Source organism: Anomalospiza imberbis, chromosome 1 (assembly GCF_031753505.1).
Source record: "Anomalospiza imberbis isolate Cuckoo-Finch-1a 21T00152 chromosome 1, ASM3175350v1, whole genome shotgun sequence".
In the NCBI taxonomy this organism is placed as follows: Eukaryota; Metazoa; Chordata; class Aves; order Passeriformes; family Viduidae; genus Anomalospiza; species Anomalospiza imberbis.
In genome coordinates, this window is record NC_089681.1 from 119,100,914 (window position 1) to 119,108,193 (window position 7,280).

General features: G+C 44.3%; 1 protein-coding gene across 1 annotated transcript in view; it reads right to left on the bottom strand.

The window, feature by feature from the left end:
• Positions 1–7,280, bottom strand: part of SNX10 (sorting nexin 10) — a 211,480-nt gene that overhangs the window by 29,861 nt on the left and 174,339 nt on the right. The gene's annotated exons all lie outside the window — the stretch shown is intronic.

Genomic DNA, 7,280 nt, shown 5'->3' on the forward strand with positions numbered 1-7,280 from the left:
GCCTCCCCAACTCCAAACAGTCATACCTGCAACCAGTGGCCAGAAAGATCTAACAAATGCCATGTAGTCCTAAATCACTGGGGAGCACAACAACTCGTGTCTCAGCCACTGAACACCAGTTTTATTATTTCACATGTCTGAAGACATGTGAGGGTGTCTTTGGGCTGTGCATGAGAGACAAGGCTGTTAGACTTAGCTGTTCTTAAAGCACGATTGCAATGACACTACGTGCCAACGTGACTATTTATACACGAGTGCCTGGCACGTCATAGGCTCTGGCATTATCAAGATGTTCTTCAGTGCCTGAGACTGGCAGATATGTCCCTTCTCCCCATAATCACTCCCCAACACCTCCACTGCCACCTCACCTTTTCATATGTCATTAGCAGAAATTAATTTCTTCTGGGAAAAGACACGCTCTTGAGAAAACAAAGACTTCCCCTCTGGGAAAACAACTGAAGATCTCATTAAAATAGAAACTAAAGTTATGACTAATTTAAAAGCACACATCACCATTACACAATTAAAACAATGAGACTAATAGAAGGCAAGACTTATAACCTGGTGACTGCTGCTGTACACAAGCAAGGTAGGTGAGCAGCTAGGACCTCCCTGAGGGAAAGGAGGAGCGGGAACTTGAAGGATGCGTGGGCAGGACACAAACAGAGGTCAGAGTAAACTACTCATTGTCAATTCTACAGTAAAATAGATGCTTTATTACAGGAATAGAACATTTGGCTTTGAAACATAGTTTTAGCTATAAGTGAGTGCATCTTCCTAGACATCTGTGGTAGAGAAGAGTGGGAAAGGAAGAAGTAACTTTCTTAAGCCTGAAATCCTTTCAATATCAGGAAACAGGAATTCCTTCACACCACAAAAAAACAGGCATGGAGGGTAAATTGCTTCCTCTTTCTATGCACGAGAGAAGATCCATAATGCAATCATTGCTGGTTTACTTGTTCTCAAACAAATGGAAGTTGCTGGTGTGCATCCTGCCCCTCAGCTCTGTGACAGTCTGTAACACCAGGCACACAAAAATGCTGGAGCAAAGAGAAACTCCCTTCAATCCTTCAAGTACTTCCTTTCAGGCCAGGCCCACAGTGTGATGCTTCTTGTAATAATTTTTTCAAGGTTCATATCTATTGATGAATTCACCTGCCATACTGGGAGACAGTTTGACATAAGTCATGCTGAGGTTCCAGTGGGACAACGTGCAGTGCTGGTGTACTGCGGACACCTTGAGCAACACCTGCACAGCATCGATCCAGAGACATACCCTGTTTAATTGCAGACTTTCAGCAAAGCAGAAGAGAACAAGCAAGAAAGTAGTATGTATGTTATTTATGTCTATCCCCTAAATACTGAAGGAGTAAGCATACCAGGGAGCAAGTCAAGGGCCAGCACAAAGGCTAGCAGGCAGTGTGGGCTCCTTTCTCTGTGGAGAACAGGCCCAACAAAATCAGAAAGGAAACCGAAACCAGGAGCCCTGAGGATATTTAAGGATTCTGTGAAGACATTTCACTAATTAGGCCTCGAGAAGAAAAATACTGGTTTGAATTTCTCCAAGTTGAAAGAGGATCCCTGGAGGAACACTGTGGGAATTGCAGAACCATATGTGATTTCATCACTGGATTATGTTCCATTAGAACTCCCACTGTTCTGCCTGGTCTACAGAAATCTGGACAAGTAGGATTCAGACAGCTAAACTTAGATGCTCGTGTCTTTGTGAATGCTCATTAGCTGTCCTACTTACTCTTCAGCTGCTGCTCAAGAAGAGAGTGAATCAACTGCAAGTCATGTACCAGCCTCAAACAAGTGTTTTGGATCCCTCTGGACAGTCACCTTGAAAGGCACCAGTCACACACATCAGGCCACTGATCCGTGCCCAAACCTCCAGATGCTCCACAGGCAGCACTTTGGTGCTATGTGCAGTGTAGGCAGATCCCTCAGGAGACCCTGCTCCTTCTGCAACAACTCCCACCACGAGAGCTTGTCTGTGCCAGGGTTGCTGCAAGTGGCTTCAGCTCCAAGCTGCCTTTGAAGTCTCTCTGCTTCTTCCTTCCCACTCACAGATGCTTCATCTTAAAAGCACAGAGAGCTGTTGACCAAGCTCTCAGCGATTCAGTTGGAGCTTCTGCCAACAAGGAAATCGTGATGGCAGTGCACTTTCTGTGGGTGGAGAGGTCATACCTGCAGCCACCAATGAAGTGGCATGACAAGCTTTTTATTTTTACCTTCCTGTCTTTCAATGTCTATATACAAAACATTAATGTTGTGTAAACATACTAATCAAGGATTCTTCTGGCTTTCTTTTTTTCCCCTCCAAGCTGGAGAAAAAGAATGCCTATGAAAGGTGTTTCTATTCTTAATTTCTGTGTAGAAATTTAGCAAGCACTGATATGAAGATCTAGAGCCAAACACTACGCAGCAACTTGTGCATGTAGCTCCCTGTAGACATGAAGCATGATTTGCTTCTCTTTTCCAAGACTTATCTTTCCAAGAAGTTGGGAAATTCCTGTAGGATACATAGCTGTGCTTTTCTCTTTGTATTTTTATCAGAAGAACAAAAAAGTTGCTGAGGGTTTGGTTTTTTTAGATAATAAAAATATGCAAAATGTTTAATGAGAAGAAAGAAAAACCACAATATCCTAAATTATCGAGATCTCTTTTACTCCTCTGCTTACAAAAGCCAAAACCTTATGCATGCTACACACCACACGCATGGAAATAAGATCCATGTGACACATTGCAGAGATATGATACACCAAAGTTGTCACCTGTCTCATGCTACCTACCTACTCCCAGGAAGCAAGAAACAGCCCCAGCAGTCCTGAGTAAATGTTCACAACTTTTTTGCTTTGTGATTTATCATAGTTCGGGTTTTGTTCTTTTGGGATTTTTTGGTTTTTTTTGTTTTCATTTTCTTTTAAAATCAACCTGCCAGAGGAGTGCTTCCTTCTTTCACATGCAGAAGTTACAAAATTGTGTGATAAAAGCAGAGAAGGTTGCAGTTGCCTGAAACTATGGCAATTAGGAAACATACTGAGCAAAAATTGACTAAAATGAGGCCACAAGACTGATTCAGACCTTTATGGTCAGAAAGGCCCCAACTTCTGCATTGGCACCCGTGACAGTATCTCTCATTCCCCAGAAGAAGGGTGGGTGGAGGAGAACACCACACTGAAGCAAGTGCCTGATCTGCAGGCTCAGCCCAGCAGGACAAAGGCAACGCTGCTCTGTGGCAGAGGCAATAAGCTGCCAGGGGAAGGAAGGAGGGAAGCATCAAGGAAACGTGCTCTAGGGTTTCTTAGCTAGCTGTGTTCAAACTCATGACTGCCATGGCCTGTGCTGCAGCACAATGGATCTAAAATTTCCGTGAACAGAGCCTTCACCCTCTTTATGTTCTGCTCCTCCTCTGTTCAGTGGTAGCACTGAACTGCCTTGCATCAGTCACATCACCAGTCCTGGCTCAACGGTGACAATCCACCAAGAGGTCACCCCACGTTTGCCAGCTGATGGTTTGATTCAATGCTCCACTTGTTCTTATGCCTGACAATTGCTCAGTTTGACCCAAATCCTCTGTAGTTTTTGCTCAGTATGGATTAGTGCTTGGGAAGGGAAATCTCAGGACACTCAGAGCCTCGGCACAGCAGAGCACCACTCACGTGCGACCTGTACACTGCACCTATGCTAAAAGCATCTCATCACTGTGGGCATGCAGAGATCACAGAATTAGCTCCAGCAGCTACACCAGGGCTGGCTAACCTCCGGAACAGCTGTTCTTCAGGATTAAATGTGGAAAACTACAGCTGTTTTGCAACAGTAGAAGAGCACAAATCCTTAGTAGTAATACTTTCAAAATATTTCTCTCTTTTAAAAAAATAATTAAGTATAATTATTTTCCTAATAAAATTTAAAATAATAATAATCTATAATAAAGGTACAAGTATTTATATTAATACAACCATGGTGTAGCAATGCAAGATCTTCAAATTCATTAAAAGGCAAAAACTCCTTAGATTCAACACAAAATATACATTATAAACAAGAGGTTTCTGGATTTCAAGTCAAGCATCATAAATAATACCCTAGGCTGAGTCAGGCATAATTATTATTTGCATCTTCTACACAAAGAAAACATTAGTATTTCCACTTTTCTAAAGAAAGTCCAGTATTGTGTCATTCAGGAAAGCCCTGCCTTGCATTACTTTCAGTTTCAGTTGTCCCTAGCACAAACAGGAAAACTTCTCCCTTCACTCGAGCTGTTTCTGTCAATGTGAGAAGCAGAGTGGGCAATGAAAACTCCAGCTGCAGTTTCCCTTGGGTCATGGGTGACGTGGGCACATGCCAGGTGGGTGCCTCAAACACACCTGAGTGGGCCAGACTCTGATGCTCAAGAGCTTGGATCCACATTCCCGCCTGCCTTTATTCCCTGGACACTGCTAGCAGAATTAGGCAATATTTACTTAGAGCTGCCACGTCCTTGAAGGGGCTGTGAGAACACCCAGCCAGTTGTCCCGATCTGATGGCGACTGTGTCTCCAGCAGTGTGACCCCAGCAAGTGTGAGATGAGCAGCAAACACAGGTGCCTCAAGGAAAAGCACTGGCAGCTGCCCCCGTGCCTTTGTGCCCAGCTCCAGAACATGACCCAAGGCTAACCCAGCAACCCTCAGTCACTGGAACTTCCTTTGTTTTATAAAATCAGTTCGTTTCAATTGCCTACTGTGTTTTCATAGGTTGTCCTCATACGTACCTAAAAATGTCTCATGCTGCTTAACTAGATAACACAGAATTTTAAAATAACATAAGGCAGTCTCCTGACTAACAGAATAGTACATCGAATATACTGCATTTAATGCAAAAGCATGCTATGATATGTATTATATATTTGTATATGTATATTGCATGTTATATAATGTATATACACAACAATAACAATATGTATATATACACACAAAGCTTTTGCACATCTCTGTGATCTTTAGATCACAGTTGCCAAAGGCGATGGATTTGCTAAAGCAAAACAAAGAGGAGTGGACCAAACCAAGATTAGTAGTTGCTTAAACCAAATCTTCTCGCTGCCCGGCGTTAATCATTGCCAAGGGCAGTCATTTACCGCGCCGTAAGCCGTGGCGGAGCCCTCTATCAGAGATCGGGGGGGAAAACACACTCCAAAGGGCCGGAGGAGCCGAGCGCCGCCGCCGGGGCGGCCGGGCCACAGGGCTGGCTGCCGGGCCAGGGCTTGGCGAGCCGCCCCTAAAGCGCGGCCGGTGCCATCGACCCCGGCGCGCCCAGCCCCACACCACGGCCCGGGGCACGGCCCGCACGCCGAGCCCCGGCGCGCCCAGCCCCACACCACAGCGCCGGCCACCCGCCCCGCCGGCCCCCAGTTGTCCGGAGGGTCTGACACCTCCCGATCCCGATCCCGATCCCGATCCCGATCCCGCTCGGCTCACCCACTGCCGCCGCCGCTGCCGCCCGCTGTCGCCCAGAGCCGGGAGAAGCCGGCGCGTCACCCACAGCGGGCGGGGCCGCGCTCCCCGCCCCGCCCGGGCCCCGGAGAGCCGGGGGTGCGGAGAGGCTCTCCCCGGCCCGAGGGCTGGTTCGTCTGTCCCAGCCACCTGGGAGGGGGAGGAGGCTGAGCCCTGGGGCCGCGCCTGCGGAGCAGAGCGGGCGTGCAGGTGTCCTGTGACCTGCATCCTGATCAGGTCTTTGTCCCGTGATCGAGTCACCTTGATTGAGTTGGGCTCTTTGGTGTTTACGACTTGTAACACCTCCGTTGTACGCACCCCATGTGCTTTTTGAGATTGCACCCTAAGTACGCATCTCGCTCAGACTGAAAAAGTACAGGTTTTCTGGGAGTTTTATAGAAGCCTTTTAGTTAAGAAGGGGGTGGGAAATAAAAAAATTTTCTCTGGATTTTACAAGAAATAACTGGACACACAGGTTAATGCTATGGTCTAGTTGACAAGGTGGCTGAATTTGATTATCTTGGTGGTATTTTCCCACCTAAATGATTCTGTTGTTCTGTGATTGATAAATCAAATTAACTATATTTTTTTAAGTGAATAAAGTATCTCCTGAAGGTTTATTTTTGGCTTTACTTGGTTTCTCAAGAAATCAATGTTCTAGTAATTTTGCTTCTTCACTGGCTAGCTGTTAAAATTCCAAGAGGAATTTGAAATATGTGATTAATGTTGTGTGACATCGCTTGGAGATTTTCTTCATAATAGTGTTTATGCCACAACTCTGAAACCTTGGATTCCTGGGTTTTGGAATCTGTCTTCTGAAAAAGAGCTTCGCAAACTGGGGGAAATAATTTATTTGTGACAGTGCTTGTTTCTTGCTGTTGAGGCTTTTCTTTTGTGCTGAAATTTGTTTAAGAGTAATAAATGAAAGCACCTTGGAAAATATCTGCTGATGAGAGTGGAAGGAAAAGAGTCAATTTTCTGTTGCAAAAAGAAGGGGTAAGGGTTTCTGCTTCTGAATAGCTTGAATGATCTTTACTTATCTCAGTGCTGATAAGAATCCTCAGAGGATCTGAGCAACCTCTCCTATTTTGAAAAAGAGAAATAATTTTAGTACCATTATACATATTTACTCAATTTCTAAATACTGAAAAGGCTATAATTTCTTTTCTTAGCTTTTTTCTGTTAACTGTCGACTAATTTTCCCCATAATACTTCAAAATATGAAGCAAGTTCTGGGATAAAAATTCTCAAAGAAAATAATTATTAATTTGTCTGGAGCACTCCAGAACTTTTATCTGATGAGAGCTCTTAAGCAAAACACTGCAGAGACAGGTAGAGATCAAGATGAACAACTACTGGAACAGAGAATTACGGGGATGTTACATGAAGCGTCTTCATCAATCTTTTCCACTCCACATGGGTGTAGACAGGGCTCCAAGTGTCACTTATCCTGTGGTGGCAAATTTTGTGGTAGGATGGTGAAAGCAGCTAAAGGCTGAACATCACCTTTTTTGCCATTGCTGTCGGATATTTCTCTGAACAACCACCCTGTCCAAGAAAGGATTCACAAAGGATGGCCAGAATAGGAAAAAGCTGAAATGAAAGCAAAGAATAAGACTAACATAATTAAATAGTTCTTTGTGTGACTGCCAGTATAAACTTATCTTCAGAAATTTTTTATGGGAAATTTTTTTTCTTACATTCTAGCATTCAAAAACTAGTATCAGTGAGATTTTTAAACCTTGGTTATCTGTGCATAAATGTGAAATAGTGCTACCTGTCAGCCACACAATTTTGCCATCCCAAAAA